Raw genomic sequence first — 23,074 nt, forward strand, 5'->3', positions numbered from 1 at the left:
CTGATGAGTGGTGTAGGTCCACGCCCAGGATCGGAACCTGCCAACCTGGGCCACCAAAGCAGAGCATGCCAGACTTAACCACTATGCCATGGGGCTGGCTCCAGGGCTGAGTATTCTTAATGAGACTTCCTTCCCCAATCTCTTCTTCTTCCTCTTCTTTCTTTGAAACAAAGAAAATCACCCAATCAATATATATCTGTTGATCACCTAGGATTGTAACTACAATGAAGGCCAATGAGGTATAATATATGACTGCTTCCTTAAAGGAGCTTATAATCTGGTTCAGTTTGGTGCTTCTTAACACTTCCCTCATTAGAATCACCTAGAGAACATTTTAAAAATGTCAATGTATGTGTATTTTTGGTACCTTGGTCCTCACACTAGATAAATTAAAGAAAAATGCCTGTCTGTGGATTCTGGGAATTTATATCTTTTAAAATCTGTCCAGATGGTTGTAATATGTGACATTATTGGGAAACATTAAATAGTAAACTAGGACAAGGTATGAGGAATGAGTGAGACTGAGTAGAAAGACAAAAAGAAAAAGAAGGAAATATGAGATGAGAGAGTTGGGAAAGACTGTATGGATAGGGCAGGGTCTAGAAAGATGGTACAATGGGAACAAAAACTACCTGTCTTTTTGGGAGCCATGAAATATTTGTGTACTGTATCCAAAAGAATATTTCAAGTGTTGTTTGTACAGTTGAAAGTAAGCTCTAATGGCCATTCATAAAAGGAAATAGCGTAGGCTGAAATAGTGACATTCAGACCACTGGACCAACTAACCCTGGAGAGTATAGAGGAAGAAAGTGGAATTTCCACATGTGGAAATCAATGTAAATTAAGAGCATGAAAGTACCATTTGAGGGTGAAGAGTGAATAAAAAATTTTTTGGAAGAAGAGGGCTCAGATTGGAAAGTAAAAAAAGATGCGAGTATAAATGGGGATCTGGTATCACAAGACCTTGAATGCCAGGCTAAGGTTTATGGCCTTACCTTATACCGTGCTTCTTAAATGGAGTCATGAAATGAAAACTGTTTAGAATGAGTGTGAGGCCTAGAGGCTAAAGAGAGGGAGAATAGTTAGAAGGCCATAGTGATGGTCCAAATGCTGGTTACTGAGAGCATACGCCAAGTGAATGGAGAAGGACACGTCTATGTACAGGGTTACATAATGACTGATATTGAAGACCAAATCAAAAAGGAAAGCAAAAATCTTCAACCGTCACCGATAAAAATGTTGCATGTTCAACAAAAAAACATTTAGGTCAGAATATTAGCACCAGTTGAATGGTGTGGAGGAAGGGCTATAAAAAGAGTGATGGTTTCTATTGGTTCTTCAGATTGTTCTGTGGTATTTAAGTCCTCGACAGAATACTCAACCCTACTAAATCAGAATGTTCCTTAGGGTGGGGCCTGCATTGCTGAGTTTTTTTCGGCAAAGCAACCAAGAGTATTCTACGTTGTCCTCCTTTGACCGCGATTGAGAATCATTGAATTAAACAGAGGGAATGAGAAGCTGTATTCTGTGGTCAACACCAAAATAAATTAAGCTGGCAGCAGAATTTAGTACACGATTGGTCTTCAAAGTGTTGCTATCTAATACGTAACATTTTCAGTGTTTAAAACTGTTATGTTTTTTAAATAATGCAAAATATTTGTTTTAACACTGAAATTAAAACTAAAAATTAAGTCATTATGGAATTTGTCAACAATATTTGAAAATCTTTTAATGAGATGTAACCCTCTCATTTTCAGGCAAAACGAAGAGTCAGAGATTTTAAGTGCCCAAAGTTACAAAACTGATGGGTGGGAGCCAGAGACCTGAGTCTTGTTCTCAGGTTACCTCGCCACCCCATGTTCCTTTCTCCACTAATCCAGAAGGAAAACGCTAAGGCAAGCAGCTAAAATTCCGGCTACTTTTTCTCTCTCTGATATATTTAAGTCTAGCTCAAACACTCTCTGGAGATAGGAAAAAGGAAGCATATTAGTTTCTCATGACTGTTGTAACAAATTACCACAAAGTTAGTGACTGAAAACAACAGAAATTTATTCTTTTGCAGATCTGGAGGCTAGAAGTCTGATATCAAGGTGTCAGCAGGACTGTATTCCCTCCAGAGACTCTGGAGAATACCTTCCTTGCCTCTTTCAGCTTCTGGTGGCTGTCAGCATTCCTTGTCTTGTAGCTACATCACTCTGATCTCTGCCTCCCTGGTCACATTGCCTCCTGTTCGTCTCTGTATGTAATCTCCCTCTGCCTCTTTCTTTTAAGGACACTCACGATGGCATTTAAGGCTCACTAGGGTGATCTTCCTTGTCAAGAACCTTAATCATATCTGTAAAGATCCTCTTTCTTTTACTTTTTTTTAAACAATTTTATTTATTTTTTTTCCCCCAAAGCCCTAGTAGATAGTTGTATGTCACAGCTGCACATCCCTCTAGTTGCTGTATGTGGGACGCCGCCTCAGCATGGCCGGACAAGCGGTGCGTGGGTGCGCGCCCGGGATCTGAACCCCGGCCACCAGTAGCGGAGCGTGCGCACTTAACCGCTAAGCCACGGGGCCGGCCCAAGATCCTCTTTCTTTATAAGGTAACGTTTTCAGGTTCCAAGGATTAGGATCTGATACCTTTGGGGGCCATTATTCAGTCTCCTATAAAGAAGTAATGAAATACTCTGGCCAATATGGAGGTGGAGGAGAAGGGATAGAGGAAAAGGGGTTATGGCTCCCAGGCAGGTTCTACAAATGTGTAGCAACACAGCAGAAATTGTTATTCCCAAGCTGGCGATTAATTGATGCGTGAACGTTATTAACAAACATCAATGACATCCATAAAGAATATAGCATCTAAACTAATAGGTTTCAACTGATCATTCAGGACCCAATCATGAGGCAAAATTGAGTCTAATGATAAACCTGAACCAGGCAGTATATCCCTTTGGAACTTAGTAAACCTTATTAATTCAGAGAATCATGAAAAAGCAGACACAGGCTGGGCAAAAGTTTACTTTGGTACTATCTAGAAAAAAGAGTTTGCTCAGTGTATTAATAGAATAAACAAGATTGAAAGAAAATAAGCTGTTTTCAAGAATCTTAGCAGCCCATTTTGCATATAAATAATATACTAACTTCAAACGATTTTTATCTTCATATTGAAGAATGTCAGAGCTTTTTGCTCCGCGACATTTCTTTGATCATTAATTCCATTTTCTACCTATAACATAATCTGGTTGCAGATGATGTAATTGTATCAAATTCACTAACTCTAGAACTCTCTTTTTTTTCCAGTTGAGGTTCAATGACCCTCAAGAAAAACAATTAATCAAGTAAAATACCATGCTGTTATATTTATGAAAAAATATGCAATGACCAAATAGCCTTGTGAAATTAATAATAGGGATATAAAACTTTATAAAAATACAAGAAATGGAAAGAACATACTCAATATCATGGCTAGTTTAAAGAAAGAGAATGATAACAAAAGAGGATGTGATTCAGACGAACAAAGAATGAAGGAGATCAACATAGAAATTGTAAGAAAAAATCTTAAGAGGAAAACAGAAATTTCAAGACAAAGGAATTAATAGGGAGGTGTTCACGCCAAGACACTCACAGACAGACCTGGGTGGACACACAGACTCCTTCCTCCCGGTACAATGGATGAACTGTCCCTGGTCTTAGTCAAAGCCAATCCTTCCACTTAAGCTTCTCAGTCCCTCTAGCCAATTTGATGATTTAGCTCCTTCAATTATTTCTTCTTTTTCCTGGCACAAAATCAACAGATGTGTCTTTCAATTTATGTAAGGACTGGGACAAGAAGCATCAACATGTGCTCTGAATTGAAGTCTGAACCAGAAATGAAAGTCTCCTTCTCACATCATGGATTAATAATAATCCATCAATTTCCTAATCCTGGAAGTTGAAAGGAGTTTCAGTAATGCTCAGATTAAATTCCCTGCCAGTCTTGTGGATGGAGGCTTGGAGCAGATTCAATTGAATTTAGAGATCAGAGGAATGTGCGTTACATATACATAATGTTGAGCAGTAAATGTTATACCTACCACATCAGTACTATAATTACTATTATACCAATGAACAAACTAAGGCTTAGAGCAGTTGAGTAAGTTCCCAGATGGCAGAGCCAGTAGAGGCATGTCTTGAACCCAGTTTTCTGTCTACAAGCCTTTGTTACCCTTTTCCATAAAGCCCTGGATCTCACTCCCTTTACCTCAAGCCAGATCCCTTATGATCATGTTGCAGGTCTGCCTCACACTCTCTTATTGCCCACTGGCACTGGAGTTGCCTGAGTTAGGATAATCATATGTCCATTCTGCCTGGGACAGTTCTGGCCTGGTTCAGAATGTATCTCAAACTTTTCATGATAAATATTATTATCAAGAGTCGAGTCAAAATAAGCTGGGATGGATTCCATAGACTTCCGGTTTGTATTTCCAGCTTCTAACACTGTTTCTGCTACTAGTGGGTAAGGTGCATGTACAGTGAAAAGTTTTCTCCTTAACGTGTGGTTAAAGCTGAAAGACAACCACAGATAACCTGTCTTTAGCACTGACCCTCTCCAGATGCAATGTAACTAACAGCGTCTTTTCAAGGACGACACGTAAGGTACTCCATGATAAAGCACATTTGGACAGAAGCATCTAGGGACAATTTAATCCTTCTGTTTTTCAGTGGTTGTGGGAGAAGATTTTGGAGCTGCTTCCTCCGCTCACGTTGCGTGTAACTGTGCCCTGCCCACGATGCACAAAGCCCCGCTAGGTGATGAGATTTGTGAAAAATGTGAGGAATTACTGATTAGAGTATGAAATATGCTGAAAATAGACGGGTAGTTATCTCATTGTCAAAGTTACGGGTACACAATAGTCTGAATGCTCAGGTTACTCTGGTTTTATCATGTGGTATATGGTCCTATATGGTATAAATATACAGCTAGTTACCTATTTGGTTGTTTGGTAACATATTTTTATGTGGCAATATGTTATTTCAGCAGCAAAATGCATAAAGTGAAATGTCATAGTCAATAAAAAGAATTAAGAACTGAAGTTTATGTTTTTCAGGAAAGCTAGATAATGAATGTACAACTTCCACAAATTATTTTTTGACTTCTACCATTCTCTAAAGAAGCTGTAGAGATATAATTAACCACACAAAACCAAATCACATAAATCTGCTCAAGAATCTTCAGCATCTACTTCAAATTTAGTCATTATTTAGTTGATTGGGCCTGAAGGTTATGATTCAATATGTGCAGCTGCAGAGAGTGTTTGTGTATTACTCTGGAGAGCATGACTTTTCATTTAGATCAAATGACTGATCTATATTAAGTTCACTATTCGAATTGGTATAGTGCACAAATAATACAGAATATTTCGAAATAAGCTGCAACACATTCTATCAATTGAAATAGAAGTCACAGTTGGGAAAATTGGAAAATATATATATTCTTGATTTAAATTAAATTTAATTAATGATTTAATTTAATTTGAATATGTGTGTGTATATATACACACACATATAGTTTAAGTGATTGAACAAATTTTTGTGATAAGGCTGATAAAGCTGAACGCAAAATAATAATTGCATTGCCATCTTCACTTTCTCTTCACTTCCCACCAACAGTCAGATTTTAGAAATGTTTGGATTATTTATTTGAAGAAATACTTTGTATACCACATATATGTCATGTAATAGTATTGATCTTTTCTTAGTAAGTCCTTTGAATTTGGTTGCATTTAATTCAAAATCATTTTGAAATCTTTATTCAATATATTCAACAAATGGAGCATCAGGTGTTTTCAAAGAAGCAAACAAAAGTACATGAAATTTATCACTACAAAATAGAGAATCTAAATTTATTAAACATCAAGAGTTAAAACAGTATCCAAGATTTAGTTTTAAAATTCTATAATTGAATTTTGTGTTATTTCCATTTGGGGCAATGCTCTTTCATTGGAGCTTCTATTTGTAATTGGATGAATTTTTACTTTCTAGTGCAAGGGAATGAAATAAGAAAGCTTATGATTTGCCATGATCTGTATCCAAAAAATAACAGAGACAAATTATTTGATAATTTTTCTTTACAATATTTTTGTCAAAAGAAGGCCATTACATGGAAACAAAAAGTCACTCTAAGGATATATGGGATGAAATATTTGCATATTTCAATTAAAAATTTAAAAAATGAAAAATGAAAGTATCTTTCCTTCAGCAATTTCTCTCTGAGGTTATGCTATATGTATTAAGAATAAATATACTGCTTTTGCTATATTTGTATACATATATTATGAATGTGCCCTTATATTCACTGTTTATTTTCTTTTTAAACTGTTTTATTTTGAAATAATTTTAGATTTGCAGAAGAGTTGCAAAAATAATACAAAAAGTTCCCATATACCTTCACCCAACATCCCTTCATATTAACATTTTATGTAACCATGGCACATTCATCAAAAATAACATTGCAACAATATTCAATATTATCAACTAAACTGTATGCTCATTTCTCCAGTTTTTACACTAATGTCTTTTTCCTGTTTCAAGATTCAATCCAGGATACCGTGTTGCATTTAGCCATAATGTCTCCTTAGTCTGCCCCAATGTATGACAGCTCTTCTGTCCTTTAATTTTCTATGACCTTGACACTTTTGAAGAGTACTGGTCAGATATTTTGTAAAATGTTCCTCAATTTGGGTTTGTCTGATGTTTTCTTATGATTTCTTGCAGTTAGAGATTGGGAGACAGAAGAGCAGCAAGGTGAAGTGCTTCTCACTGCATCTCATCAGGAGATGCATGATGTCAACATAACATCACTGGTGATGTTAACCTGGGTCACTTGTCTAAGATTGTATATGCCAGATTCCCCACTGTAAAATTATCATTTTTTCCTTTCCATACTCTGGTTATATTTTATTTTATTTATTTTTTTGTGAGGAAGATTAGCCCTGAGCTAACATCCATGCTAATCCTCCTCTTTTTGCTGAGGAAGACTGGCTCTGAGCTAACATCTATTGCCAATCCTCCTCCTTTTTTTTTTTCCCCAAAGCCCCAGTAGACAATTGTTATGTCATAGTTGCACATCCTTCTAGTTGCTGTATGTGGGACATGGCCTCAGCATGGCCGGAGAAGCGGTGCGTCGGTGCGCGCCCGGGATCTGAACCCAGGCCGCCAGTAGCAGAGTGCGCGCACTTAACTGCTAAGCCACGGAGCCGGCCCTCCATACTCTGTTTTTAGAGGTGAGTCACTAAATCTGGTCAATGTTCCAGGGGGTGGGGAATTAAGTTCCACTTCCTAAGGGGAACAGTATCAAAACATTTGTAGACCTATGTTAAAACCACCACATAATTAATAAATATTTGTGAGGAGATACTTTGAGGCTATGCAAATATCCTGTTTCTCTTAAAAGTTTCACCCAACGATTTCAGCATTCAGTTGTGGATCTTGCCTGCAGCAACTGTTATTGTGGCACAGACCTTTAGTTATTTTGTTTCTCTTGTTCTTTCTATATTTATTACCGAAATTCTTCTTTAATGAAAACTTGTTCCTTCTTCCACATTTATGTACTTATTCAATCCCTGCTTCTAGACCACTTCAACAGGTAGAGCTAGGATGTATATACATATAGCACCCAATGTATGTGCACATTTCTATTCTTATTTCTGTACTTTTTGTTGTTGTTGTTAGTGCCATACAGTCAATTCTGACTCCCAGCAACCCCGTGTACAGCAGAGCGGAACCCTGCCCAGTCTTGTTGCGCCATCCTCTCACCTTCAGTGCTATATCAGACAGTGCTCCACTGCTACTCATAGGGTTTTCATGGCCAATTTTTTGTAGAAGTAGATGGCCAGACCCTTTTTCCTAATCTGTCTAGTCTGAAGGCTCCTCTGAAAACAGTCCACCATTGGTGACCCTGCTGGTATTTGAAATACTAGTGGTATAGCTTTCAGCATCACAGCAACACGCAGTTGCCACAGTGTAACAACCAACAGATGGGTGGTGTGGTTCGTTGACCAGAAAAGAATCCAGGCCACAGCAGTGAGAGCACCGAATCTTAACCACTAGACACCAGGGCTGGCTATCTCTGTACCATATACATTTCAAAATAAGCATGAGTTCACACTAACATATCAGACTGTATTGAATCCAGCACTTACATTATTTTTTAATGTTCAGGTCAATATAAAGAATTTTTTCTTTAATATACATTGATATGTTTTATTTTGACTTTTTTAGAATCATTGATATGTTTTATTTCTTTCTTAGAAAGAATTTTATTTTTAAAGATGGTTCATGACTATAACTTTTATAGATCTGTTTATATAAGAATTAATTTATTTCTTAATAACTAAATATTTCAAAAATACACAATTATAATTATTTTAACCCTCCCTTTTTACTCTCAAAAATGTCCTAATCTGAATAATAAACTCAAAATTGACCCTACAGTGACTTAATCTGGGCTCAGTAGGCACTTGGAATGCTACGATTTAGAGCAAACCCTCTCAAGCTTTAACGTCCATATGAACCACCTGAGGATCTTGTTGAACTGCAGCCTCTGATTCAGGACTGGGGAGGAGCCTGAGAGGCTGCATTTCTAACAAGCTCCCAGGTGATGCCAATGCTGCAGGTGCGCAGACCACACTCTAGTGGCAAGACTGAAGAATACCTAAGTTGTCCTTGCATGAGCATTCTCCGCAGTTATCCTGGGGTCCTCAGTCCTACACAGTGTTTCTCCCTTTATTCGAGGCCCCAGAATGCCTAATTCCTACTGAACTCAATAACCACTAAGATTCCACTCAAGTCGGTAGCTCTTTTCTTCATTTCTATACCTACTTCAGTTTGGCAGCTTTGTTCATAATACAAACAAGGCAAGTTTTTATCAATTTGTGAATTAGATTAGCTGTACTTGACAGGAGGGAATGAGAGGGTGTCCCTTTCACCCTCTTTTCATTCTGTAGTAGTTTGGAAAATAGAGCAGAACTTTAGAACTCATTATTTGCCCGACAATGTTCATGTCTCTCTTATTCACAACAGCTGCCTCACTGCGAACTTTCCCCTTTTCAATTTAGTATTAATTTTGACGAGTGTTTTAACCCAAGGAAAACACTTGTTGAGTCTATTACAAGATTGGTGGACTCACACTGTGATCAGAGACAGATGCTAAAGGGAATAGTGGAGTCATTTGTGATTCATGACCATTCCTGGTGGGGGGTAGGGTGGGAGTGGGGAGAGAGAGTGAGAGCGAGGAGAAACAGAGTAAATATGTAAAGAGTATTGCAATCCCATGGCCATCTGTGCTAACTGCATGCTGTAAATCTCAAACAGAAACAGACAGTATGAAAGCAAATGTTATTAGTTGGTTTCAATATTGTGCCCTTCAAAATTATTCACGTTTCACTCACTCACTCATTCATTTCTTTCTTCATTCATTCACAATTACATTCTGGTTTTGAGATCTTACTCTGACACAAGCATTATGATGGGCACTGGAGACCAGATGTTAAGGGATGGTCTCTTCTTCCAGTAGCTTTGGCTAGAGAAGTGTAGAGTGAAAAGTACACAGGTGAATACAATACATTATGATAAAAGCTACATTATTTCATGGAGTAATGGAAGTACACAAGAAAGCACCTTATCCAATCTTGGGGATCCTGGGGAAGTTTTCCAGAGGAGATGGTGTCTAATCTGAGATGTAATAGATGAATAGAAACTATCCAGGCATGTGGAGAGAAGGGAACTCTCATACACTGCTGGTGGGAGTGCAACCTGGTGCAGCCACTATGGAAAACAGTATGGAGATTCCTCAAAAAATCAAGGATAGAACTACCATATGATCCAGCTATTCCACTGCTGGGTATTTATCCAAAGAACTTGAAAACACCAATGCGTAAAGATACATGCACCCCTGTGTTCATTGCAGCGTTATTCACAATAGCCAAGACTTGGAAGCAACCTAAGTGCCCATCAAGGGACGAATGGATAAAGAAGGTGTGGTATATACACACAATAGAATACTACTCAGCCGTAAGGAATGACGAAATCCAGCCATTTGTGACAACATGGATGGACATTGAGGGTATCATGCAAAGTGAAATAAGTCAGAGGGAGAAGGTAAAATACCGTATGATTTCTTTCAATAAGTAGTAGATAGTAACAACAATAAGCAAACACATAAAGACAGAGATTGGATTGGTGGTTACCAGAGGGGAAGGGGAGAGGGAGGAGGGCGAAAGGGATAATTTGGCACCTGTGTGTGGTGATGGGTTGTAATTAGTATTTGGGTGGTAAACATGATGTAATCTATGCAGAAATAGAAGTATAATGATGTACACCTGAAATTTATATAATGTTACTGCAATAAACAAAAAATTAAAAAAAAAAAAAAAAGAAACCATCCAGGCAAAAAAAAGCAGGGGACAAGTGACAGAGAAGAAGGGGAAGGAAAGAGGAGGTGGGTGAAAATGGGCTATTTTTGGAACATTCTAAGAAGAGAGATTAGCATGTGCAAAAACTCAAATGATGAGAAGAGCATAATTCACTATGGTAACTAACTTCCCCCAATTTTTCTTTTTCTGTGGCTCCCCATCTTAGTAATGTCAGCACCACCCACCTGGTTACCCTGACCACAAACTAGGAGTAATCCTGGTCTTCTCCTACTCTCTCATTCTACTGCCTCCCATTTTAGACAATCATTTAGTTCTGTCAATTATTCCTTCTAGATATATCTTAAACGCATTTTCTTGTCTCCATGCATGGGGCCACTCATTTATAGCACAATCATCTCTTACCTAGATTACTACAAAGCCTGCAAACTGGTCTTCCTAATTTCAGTTTTATAACTTTTTAGGTGGAAAAACTTATTTTGACAACAGCCATCTTTCCAAAGATAAAATCTGATTACTATCACTCCCTTCTTAAATCCTTCAGTGGATCCCCGTTGCCCTCAGGATCGAGTCCAAATTATTTAACATGGTTAATAAAACCTTTATAGATTGGGATCCTGCTTACATCTCCACCTTACTGATCCAATACTTGATTCATGTCATATATATTTCTTGAACACCAAAGTCACTATGCCAGACCATACATATATATTTACAAATCACTATAGTCGCTATGCCAGACACTCTAAATAAAATGATGAATAAGATAAAAGCCTTGCATACATAAGGCTTATCTCCTACCAAAAGAGACATTTAAACAAATAATTAAGTTATTAGCAACAGTTTTGAGAACTCTTCCCCACCGCCACTTTTATGATGTGAATACCCTAGGCGTTCTAACTATAGTATTCAGGATTATCTTTGGCCTGAGCTATTCTGGAGTAGAAATTTTCCCAGACTTTAATTTTAAAAGAAATAATCATTAAAAAAAAAAGACGTAGTCACTCATTAGTTACAGGAATGCTAGGTACTGAAATAGATAAACCATGAAATCTCAGTAGCTTAAGACAATGAAAATTTGTTTCTAGCCCCTAAAATGCTCAGTAGGCAGAAGGGAGCAAGGGATCATTCAGGCATTCAGGCTGATGAAGGTTCTTCCATTATTAACATAGGGTTTCTATGTTTCCTGAGTGCTGACATCCTGCTGACAGCCAGGGGAAGAGAGAAGGACTTGAAGGTAGGATTTAATGGGCCAGACCTGGAATTAGCATATATCCCTTCTGACCACATTCCATGGGCTAGAATTTTTCACATAGTCAGGCCCAAGTGAAAGGGAGGGTGGGAAATTCAGAATAGTTCTGTGCCCAGAAACAGAAGAAAATGGGTTTGAAGAACTAGTAGCCAGTCTCTGCCACACTCACCAAAACACACAAATTACTAGAAACAATTATGACTTGTCTGTGGCTGGGGTGAGTTCACTGTCATTATTCATTGTCATCTGTACCATCTGTCCATGTTGGACTGACAAGACCACTGGTCACCCATAGCCTAGCAGATCACACCATAGCCATGTGCCTCACCCTCTAGTGAGGCTTTCTTCAATTATCATAAATTATAAAACAGATGATGACTTTAAAAATATTTTTTAAAAATTCTGCTTTTACATGCTTCTGGTGTTAAGACTCAAATAGTCATCTAGTACATTTGTTTCTCTCAGCCACGAGTCTTCTGTGGAAACATTCTTGCCCATGCCTATCCTCCCCCATCCCTGTCTGTGTTGCTGTGTTGCCAATCTGTCATCTGCTAAATCTTGGTTGCTTTTTAGACTTTAGTTTAAAAATGCCTTTTATGTTATGCTCTTGTAGCTCCCATCAGATCTGGACTAGGAGTTCCTTCCACATATTCTAGAAGCACTTTGTAATCTCTATCTATGTATAATATGAAAATGTGAATTAATGCCTAGTTAAATCATATACCCCTGGAACTTAGCACAATACCTGACATAAAATGAGTAATGTATATGTATTGACTGAACTGATTAGAATTTATTTGCATAGCATTTACAGTGTTAGATCCTAGAACACAAGAATGAATAAGAAGGAGTCCTGCACCACAGAAATACAAAAGATTATAAAAGAATACGCTATGAAAACCTATACAGCAACAAATTGGATAATCTAGAAGAAAGGGATAAATTCTTAGAATCATACAACATTTCAAAATAGAATCAAGAAGAAATAGAGAATCTGAATAGTCCAATCACTAGTAAGGAGATCAAAAACCTCCCAAAAAACAAAAATCCTAAAGCAGATGGATTCCCCATTGAGTTCTACCAATCATTCAAAGATTTAATACCTATCCTTCTCAAACTCTTCCAAAATATTGAAGAGGAAGGGATGCTTCCTAACTCATTCTATGAGGTCAACCTATTACCCTGATACCAAAACCAGACAAGCCCAACACAAAAAAAGAAAATTACAGGCCAATATCACTGATGAACCTAGATGCAAAAATCCTCAACAAAATATTAGCAAATAGAATACAATGATACAAAAGGATCATACACCACAATCAAGTGGGGTTTATTCCAGGGATGCAAGGATGGTTCAACATCCACAAATCAATCAACATGATGCACTACATTAACAATATGAAGAATAAAAATCACATGATCATCTCAATAGATGCAGAGAAAGCATTCAATAAGATACAGCATCCATTTATGATAAAAACTCTGAATAAAATGGGTAAAGAAGGAAAGTACCTCAACATAATAAACCCACAGCTAACATCATACTTAATGGTGAAACACTAAAAGCTGTCCCTCTAAGAACAGGAACAAGACAAGGATTCCCACTTTCACCACTTAGTATTAGAAGTCCTAGCCAGAGCAATCAGGCAAGAAAAAGAAATACCAGGGATCCAAATTGGAAATGAAGAAGTAAAACTGTCACTATTTGCAGATGACTATTTGCAGATTTTATATATAGAAACCTATAAAGAATCCACCAAAAAACTATTAGAAATAATAAATGAATACAGTAAAGTTTCAGGGTAAAAAATCAACATATAAAAATCAGTTGCGTTTTTATACACTAACAAAGAAATAGCAAAAAGAGAAATCAAGAATACAATCCCATTTATAAGTGCAACAAAAAGAATAAAATACCTAGAAATAAATTTAACCAGAGGCATAAGTCTTGTACACTGAAAACTATAAAACATTGTTGAAAGAAATTGAAGAAGACACAAAGAAATGGAAAGATATTCCATGCTCATGGATTAGAGCATAGTTAAAATGTCCATACTTCCTAAAGCAATCTACAGCTTCACGGCAATCCCTATCAAGTTCTAATGACATTTTTTATGGAAATAGAACAAAGAATCCTAAAATTATATGGAGCAATAAAAGTCCCCAAACGCCAAAGCAAGCCTGAGAAAAAAAGAACAAAATTGGAGGTATCACACTCCCCGAGTTCAAAATATGCTACAAAGCTGTAGTAATCAAAACAGCATGGTACTGGCAGAAAAACAGACAGAGGCAGATCAATGGAACAGAATTGAGAGCTCAGAAATAAACCCATACATCTACGGAGAGCTAATTTTCAAGAAGGGAGCCAAGAACGCACAATGGAGAAAGGAAAGTCTCTTCAATAATTGGTGTTAGGAAAACAGGACAGCCACATGCAAAAAAAAAAAAAAAAGAAAGTAGACCATTATCTTACACCACACACAAAAATTAACTCAAAATGGACTAAAGACTTAAATGTAAGACCTGAAACCATAAAACTCTTAGAACAAAACATAGGCAGTATGCTCTTTGGCATTGGTCCTAGCAGTATCTTTTTGAATACCATGTCTCCTCAGGCAAGGGAAACAAAAGAAAAAATAAAGAAATGGGACTACATTAAACCAAAAAGCTTCTGCACAGCAAAGAAAACCGTCAACAAAAAGAAAAGACAACCCCCCTATATATATACCCAAAGATGATGAATATAAAGGGATCCTAGCCCTTAAGGACCTTTAGTGTGTGTGTGTGTGTGTGTGTGTGTGTATACATGCAATTAGTAACACGACATATGTATAATATATATATAACACATAGCATATAACATATAGAGGATGAGAAGCCAGCGATTTGCCTCATAAAAAAGGATCCTGTCCCCCAATGGTCCAGAATAGAAGGGAAATGGTCTCTCTACTGTCAATGAATCATCTTCTTGAGCCTCAGGAGGGCTGGCCCTGGGAAGATGTTTCAATTGTAGGATAAAGCTTTTGTCTTTAAGTAAATCAGGAATGTCGGGAGAAGTGACCCAGGGAGAACACTACAGTGTTAAGGACAGAAGCATCAGCCAGCTTGCCCAGCATCTTCAGCAGGACGTCTACCAGGTACAGCCAGCGGAAACAAGTGCTGGGAATAAGAAGGGTCATGACACCTTTATTACAAGAAAGGCCTACTTCACACCAAGTTTACATGAATATATTGAAAGAAAAGAGAGGCTTATTCGAGAACATCACTCTCGCTTCCTCGCTGAAAACTATTGCCTGGGAGTAATGACAGAGTTGCCGCCGCTTGAAAGCTGATTTGGAAATGGAAGGGCTTACTTTATCTCAGACCCCACGACTCATGGGGGAATCACTGAAATCTATTTCTCTTAATGTTTTCCAAAGAGACTTACTGATCAAAGTCGTTTCCTTCCCAGAGGTGTGTTCCTTCCAGCACAGGGATGAGGCATATCTCTGGGACACCCAGAGGACATTTATAGTCACTTCCCAAGTGGCTCTTGTTCTCTGGATTAAAAACGGAAATTATCTCTCGGCTGTCAATGTAACATCTTCCAGCAGCATGAAATTCTGTCAAACAGAAATTGAAGATGAATAAAACGAAGATACACACTCAGGATTATTCCTACTGTAAAGCAGCAGTGCTCTGCACTGACGATTCTACACCCTAATAGTAGATTTAGGGAAATAGAGACATACTGGTTTTCTAAATGCCCCTGTACACTTTGCCACAGAAAGTAGCAGTGATTGAATAGACTGACAAACGCTGAGAGCATATGCAATGAGCCAACTATACAGCACTCCAGGGCAGGATTACAAATGATTTGTGTACATTGTGGAGGGGGGTGGGGAGAGTAATCAGTTATCATAATTCCATTTGTAATTTATGTTTGCATGGAAATGCAATTTTTAACCATTGCTAGGATGTGAGGAACAAGTGCAACCTGTTTCCATTTTGTCAAAATCCACGGAATTTCAGCATCCATCTTGGATGGCTGGTTTTGAAGGATAAATAGCTATTCTTTATAGGAACAATATTTACAGAACATGGATGGTGCATGCAAAGCTATTCATTACCCATCAGGCTTCATTCTAAATAGACACACATCTAAATTCAGGACAAAGGAAAGAAAGGCTAATGAACAGGAAGGTGAGAAATGCCCTTCACTTTAGACATGTCAGCAACACCAGAGAGACAGTTTTTAAAGAGTATTAGAGAGGGAAACTCTACAGAGGTCCAGACAGATGACTTGAATCTGAAAATTTCTTCTGCTTGGAGTAGCAACATTGTGGTTTAGAAGATGAGAGGGAGAGAAGACATGGAGACAGAGATAGAAAATCATATTAAATAATTAGATGTGAGAATGTTATGAGCTAAAGTGGGAGGTGTGGGATAAAATGAAAGGTTCAAGAATTTGGAAACAAATTCTAAGTATTTGTATAAAGGCAGCAGTCCTTAAACTTATATGAGCAACTCTAATTTTTTTTGAGCTTGTGCTGTTGCATATTTTTCTGGAAAAAGGGGACATAATTTCACCAGATTTGAAAAGAAGTCTACGCATAAAATCTCAAGAACTACTACTATATTAGGAGACTCAAGGAGTTTAAATTCCCCTCTGTGGAATGTACGGGAGATGATATCCTAATTCCAGAATTTAAACTCAGTGTTTTTCAAATGCTTTTGACCACAGCCAATGGTAAGAAAAATCTTTTACCTGGAGACCTATACACAGTCTTTCTTTTCCTCTCTCATAATTGAAAAAAAATTTTTTTCATGATATAGTTGTTATCCTTCCTGTTAGATACGCTCTGATATTTTCTACCCTATTCAACTCTATTCTATTCCAGGCAATTCTATTTCATTTATAAAATGCTAGTCATGACCTTCTAAATTGATTTCCTGACCCATTTATGGATCACATACTACTGTTTGAAAAACACTGTTTTAACTGACTAAAAGGTGACAAGTACAAAGGAAAGAAATGAGACAATGCACGATTTCAATAGACAAGGTGAGTTCTACTTCCAGCATTGACAAAGGTTCAAGTGAAAAAGAGAAACAGTTGACATTCAGAAAATTGACATATGGGGAATTGGAGAGAGGAGGATAAGAATGTCCTGGTGAGATGGAGGCAAAGTTTAACACTCTGTCTAGACTAAATGAAAGGATATGTCCTGTTAATTCATTAAAAAAAGCTATTAGTTCACTAAACAAATAAAAGACAACTTTAATAACTTTTTAATACTTGGTTTGTTCTACAAGTAGAGCCGAAGTTGGGCAGCTTATCTGAGTACTAAGAGAAATACTACCCCTGTGGAAAGAAAAGAGAAGATGGGAGGAGAAAGGAATTGGAGAAAATATTGATAACTTCATTTGGGGGCCTTAGCAATAAGCAATATTTCTATAACTAAACAAATGTGACTTTTGAGATATCATTAGATTAGAGAAGTAACTGTCAAATTGGGTGGACAAATTACTCGTGTATTTTTCCTCCAAAATTATAGGTCAAGGCCAACTTGAAGGGAGACATGGTTATTCAAACTGAAAGTCTTTCTGAAGGTGGCATCAAGTGCCTTTAAACAATTCAATTAGCTAATCACAGATGGTTGCCAGTTATGCAGTCTAAACTTGCATTTCACCAACAAATATCACAGCTAAGAAAATCTGAACTTTGGGAAATTGGGAGTGATTCCATGTGAAGGATAACTTCTGTTCTCATCATGATTTCACAGAAAACAGATAAGAAAGTGCAGTGTCACATGAGGGACACTTCATAGCAATTAGAGTTGCCCACCAGTGAGAGATCCACATCGTCTAAAAAGTGAAACTAGTTGCTGATCACCCTGGGATTCCTGTGTAGGGGGCACCCTGAATTTGAGGATCTCAGAGGTGCCTGCAAAACTCAGGGCACTAAGATCCAAAGGAGTGAATATTTAGAAATTGATAATCTTCAATGAATTAGTTAAACTGAAGTTTATCATCAAATTAATACCTTCCATAAATATACCCTACAGGTCTAATTCCCTAGTTCTTTTCTCTTATGACAGAGTGCAATCTAATTTTGTTTTTTCATCCTCTGGGGAACTGCCATAGTGATTGATAGAAATGTTTGCCATTGTGTGAGTGGTTGTAACTATTTTTGAATAATAGAATCCTTTGATAAACTGATAAAAGTTTCTTCAGAAAAGTGGACATATAGATAATCACACAATCTTTTGTGGGCAATTTGAGGTTTCAGAAATCCTGCAATCCATCCATAGGCAGCTAGACCATAAACCTAGTTTGTAAGACACCTTAATGTATTTGATCTAGTATGAAAATCCAGCTTATCTGCTGTTTTGACTACTTAATAACTAATAATACACTTTAAGCTGTCATTTGAGGGGAGGGTGGAAAGAAAGAAGAATTATATTTATAAACGTTCCCTGTAGTTGTCATTACATCCCACTGGCCCATATCTTTTACCTTATGCAGTTAAAAGCACACATGTCAGAGTTAGTCTAATTTTTAAGAAAACTCTCTGTGTACATTTCTGTTTTTTAAAAAAAGTTCAAATTAATTTTTTTGACAGAAGATGTTCCTTTAACTAAGCCAAATCTTTATTTATTTATTTATTTTTTCCTGAGAAAGATTCACCCTAAGCTAATACAATTGCCAATCTTCCTCTATTTTTTGTATGTGAGCTGCCATCACAGCATGGCCACTGACAGACAAGTGGTGTAAGTCCGCACCTGGGAACCCAACCTGGGTCACTGAACTTAACCAGCCACCAGAGCTGGCCCCCAAATCATTTTTTTATCAGCCCAAGGTATAACTCGATAGGAAAATTAACAAAAGGATGATTTAGAGGCCTTTGTATTGAGGGGTGAATGAAATAACTGTTAAATATCTAGTGACTCATGCCCAAGAATTCCCATTAGGTTTGGTTGAAGTTTCCAGAATTTTTTCCCCAGAAGGAAGCAGAAAACAATCCAAACTCCCTAGAGAACTTTAGGCTTGGTCGTTCCAAGACAAAAATAGCCATCAGATATGAACATACATAACTACCCTCCTATCTTAGCTTCTAGTAAGAGCAGAAAACTCACTCAGTACATCATCTGATCTTCTATTACAGAGGAGATGTTTAGTTTAACCCTGACAAAAGATAACAGCTCTACTTATCTTGGATCCCAGGGGCAATGGATTTCCTTCCTCCACCCAACACTGGAATGGTTTTGATATTGCAGGTATGGTACCATCATGAGGTGTGATACCCATTGTTCTGTATTAATCACAAACATCCATAATACAAACCCTGCATGGGCCTTAGAAGCTAAAGTAGCAAATTTAGTTAGACCCAATAAATACTAAAACTCCATTTAGGCTTTTGAATACAACTTTATAGGTATTCCATCTACAGAGAAGTAGTAGGAGAGAGAAAGAAGTGTGTCAACTCCCTTCTTCACTGTCTGGACCTGTTAACATTCAGGAAGGATGAGGACCCATATTCAAGGAGATATATAAATATGTATATACACACACACATACACTTACACATATAAAATCTTTACATATATTAAGGAACATATAATTCAAAATACTGAATAAGTTCTGTTTATTTCATAGTGTATAACCTATAGCATCAGGAGAAGTTGACCCAAAGCCCATTTACATATTATAAATTTTTGACCTTTAAAGAGTATGTTATATCTACCATACTAGAAATTAAAAGAGGATAAAATGGTTTTTACTGTGCCCTAGTATTGGAAAATGATTTCAATGGAAAAGTGACAAACAAGTAAGTTCATAATTACTTGTCATTCAATTATGACTATTTTTGCTGAGACACAAGTCAGTATCAAGGAACACAAATGCCTAACAACAATAAAACTCGAAACTCTTTCTCAAAAGGAGACACAGAGCTGAGTTAGAAGTATCTGCATTACACTGAATTAAGTTCAGTTAAAAGAATGCAAACATCTCAGAATTTTTTAACCAGGCAAAAAGACACAGGGAAATAGTTTCTTTTTTTCAGCGTTTTAAGAAGGTAGGAAAACAAAAACTTTGTCCGAGGACATTTTTAAGCACAATTTAGTGTCCTTCAAAAGACAAATTGCTGAGCTTGGAGGTGACAGGGAGCCGCAGAGTTGAAGCCCATTTTGAAGATGCTCCCAGTTGTCAGCCTCAGGAGAGATGCGATGCAGTTTCTGATAAGAATAACGGATTTGGCTCATTACCTACTGAAAACATCTGTTGTGAGATGGAGTGTCCTCAAAGCAACAGGGAAATTTCAGCTTCCTTCAGAATTGGCAAGGCAGGGAGTTGGTGAAGATAACACCTATTACCCACAGGTACTAAGAAACAATCTAACATAAAAGCCTTCTTCTAAGGGATTACCTAGTTTTAAAATCAACCATAAAAATTCAGGTCAGGCTTCTGAGAGATGCAACTAATATCAACAAACACCCATTGAAATGAATCATGAATCATTCTCTTCAATAGCAACTTCCAAGAATGAGAGAAAGAAAATGACTTGGTGACCTTTCAGAGGCTGTCTTTCCTGTGCTGTACCAACTGCCACAGAGGCTTCTTGTTTCTTTAATAAATGGTCTTCTAGTCGCTGTTTAAATAAGCAACGTATTCCTGGAAATACAGAGTGACTACAATTTTATCTCAGTCTTCTAATGGATTTATGCACATTGAAATAACACTTTCTTTGATTAGATTCATTAAGCACAATTTGCATTTTAAAATACCAGTTCCAGGCTTAAGATAGCAGTGGCTCTAAAAGATAATTGGAAAGACTCTTGAGGAGTATGTCTCCACTATTTGGAAGAGTAGAATTTCTTCACGGAGAGACTGAAAGGGATCCAGAGCCAAGCTGTCCTCAACTATGGACCCCTTACAAGCTACTACCTGTGAACAGCAGGATTCCAACGTGGAGGTGGGAAAGTGGATACAGAACACTTTTCGTGGATGGGAGCCTGAAGGGAGAACCTTTCTTCTGGACAACGTACAACAGAAGAGAACAATTTGGGAGATTTTCCATGGCCTAGCTAATCAGTGAGTATTATGGGCCAAGTGTTTGTACCCCACCCCCCAAATTCATATACTGAAATCCTAACCCCCAAAGTGATGGTATTAGGAGGTGGGGCCTTTGTGAGGTAGTTAGGTCATGAGAGTGGAGCCCTCATGAATGGGAGTGGTGCCCTTATAAAAGAAACCCCAGAGAGCTTTCTAGCCTCTTTCCGCCATGTGAGGATACAAGGAGAATTCGGCAGTCTGTAACCCAAAAAAGGGCCCTTACCAGAACCCAACCCTGCTGGCACCTTGATCTTGGACTTCCAGCCTCCAGAACTGTGACAAATAACTGTCTGTTGTTTATAAGCCACCCAGTCCATGATATTTTGTTATAGCAGCCCAGACTGACAAAGCAGTGGGTACACTACCACTGTTAAAGGTGAAAAGACTTAGCCTTGTCACTTATGGTCTAGGGAGTCCAAAGAGTGGTCTGTGGACTTGTTACTGGTCCAATAAAAGATAAAGAACTTGTGCCAGATGTAAATCAACAACATCAATAAGCACACTATTTATTTGAACCAACTTTTCAAAGCAAGATTTTCTCAGTGAAGGAAGCATTTACATTCTGCCACAAACTCCTCATCATATCCTATACCAGTAACAAACCATTTAAAGAGCTGCTACCTTTGATTAACACTAATCTAGAAGACCGTTGATTGGCTGGGCACCTTCCTTCTGGATTCTACTTGGGGGAACACTGCCATTGTTTGCCTCTGGAATTTTGCTCTGTCCATGTCTCTTTTATTGCTAACCAACAACACTTACAATTGGCGTAGCTCTCTTTAGAAATGTTGTTGCATTGAATCAGGTTGTAGCCTAAAAATCATTCTTTTTATTTAATACCACATTGTACATTTCTTTGTTCCAATCCACTGTGTGTTGATTTTATAGTTTAGCTGTTTGAGTGTAAACCTATTTTATTTATGGTCAAGTGTATAAACATGTGTGTAAGTACATGTAGGGAGAGGACTTCAATATTCTGTTTACACAGGGCTGATTCAGCTAATTATTAAGTATATCTTAGATAATTATATGCATTTGGTGACTTTTTTCCAAAATAAGGGCATTTGGCAACAGGTGAATTATCTACCCTATTCTAAAATTTTATCCCAAACTATTTGATTGTTGAAAATAAAAGCTAATAGTAAAAAGTTAAAGTAAAACAAAAGGTACATTTTATGCTGCATTCCATTGTATTCTTCTTTTTGGTGGGGGGCAGATAGCTCTGGTAACTAAACACAGAAAGGAAAAAGGATCAAATCATATCTTGCTGAGTAAAAACTGATCCTAAAAGATTTTCCATATTCTCATTAAGAGGTTTAACCACAATAACGTCCATATCCTAGGGAATCAAGTGGATTTAGACTTCAAGTCTGGCAGGTGGTCTATAGAAAAAGCCTTGAACATGTTTGTCTGGAGTTCCATTGATGTGGAGAAATAGAGCTTGTCATAAAAAGTCCCCATTTACTCTGAGATTGTAAGTCGTTAGGGCTAAAACAAGCAAAATGAAGATTACACAAAACAGGTAAAATTTGGTTTAGAAATATTTTTTTCTGATAATAAAAAGTATGGGACTTAACGCCTATTTCAGATTTTGGTATAAGCCTTGTTTTATTCCTAGATATTGGTAAGATGGTCATTAATATTTATTCCCCATTTTACATTTTGTTACTGAGCCGTTAAAAATTTTTCTATTCCTAATTCTAAAATTTCTTCTGCTCTGTTTTAGTTCCACACACACTTCTCTAAACCTCAAATACTTTGTGAGTAATTTTGTAACATTGAGGACATTTAAAACATCTTTGTAAAGCGGTTTTATGAGATACTCTGTACAAAGCACGTTGACTGGTATATGGTTAAGATTCATTAAATCTTAACTATTACTGTCACTACTACTACTACTATTACTGCTACTCATTAAGCTCATATGGAATATCCCTAGAACCTAAGTATATATAATATATTACTTACAATAGGTTTGGTCTTAGTTTCTCTTATAGCAGAGCGCTTTGGGGTTTGACTCTTAGCATACTTAGAATTAGACACTGTGGAGAGAGAGTATTCATAGACTCTCCATGTGCTCTTTGATGTTTTCTTGAAATTTTCCACTGAAATGAATTTTGATTTAACTACGGCACCATGGAGCCTATGGTTTATATCAAATTTAGACAATGGGAAATGCTGTGAAGAACAACAGCCAAGCCCCAACTGAGATCAATATAGAGACTCCTAAATAGCTTGGAGAAGCCAGACTGTATCCCACAGCTCAAATATAGGCCATGATGTCCCAGATGAAGTAGGGTAATCTCCATTCATTCTTACCCTCAGGATAGT

This window comes from Diceros bicornis, chromosome 21 (assembly GCF_020826845.1).
Source record: "Diceros bicornis minor isolate mBicDic1 chromosome 21, mDicBic1.mat.cur, whole genome shotgun sequence".
NCBI lineage: Eukaryota > Metazoa > Chordata > Mammalia > Perissodactyla > Rhinocerotidae > Diceros > Diceros bicornis.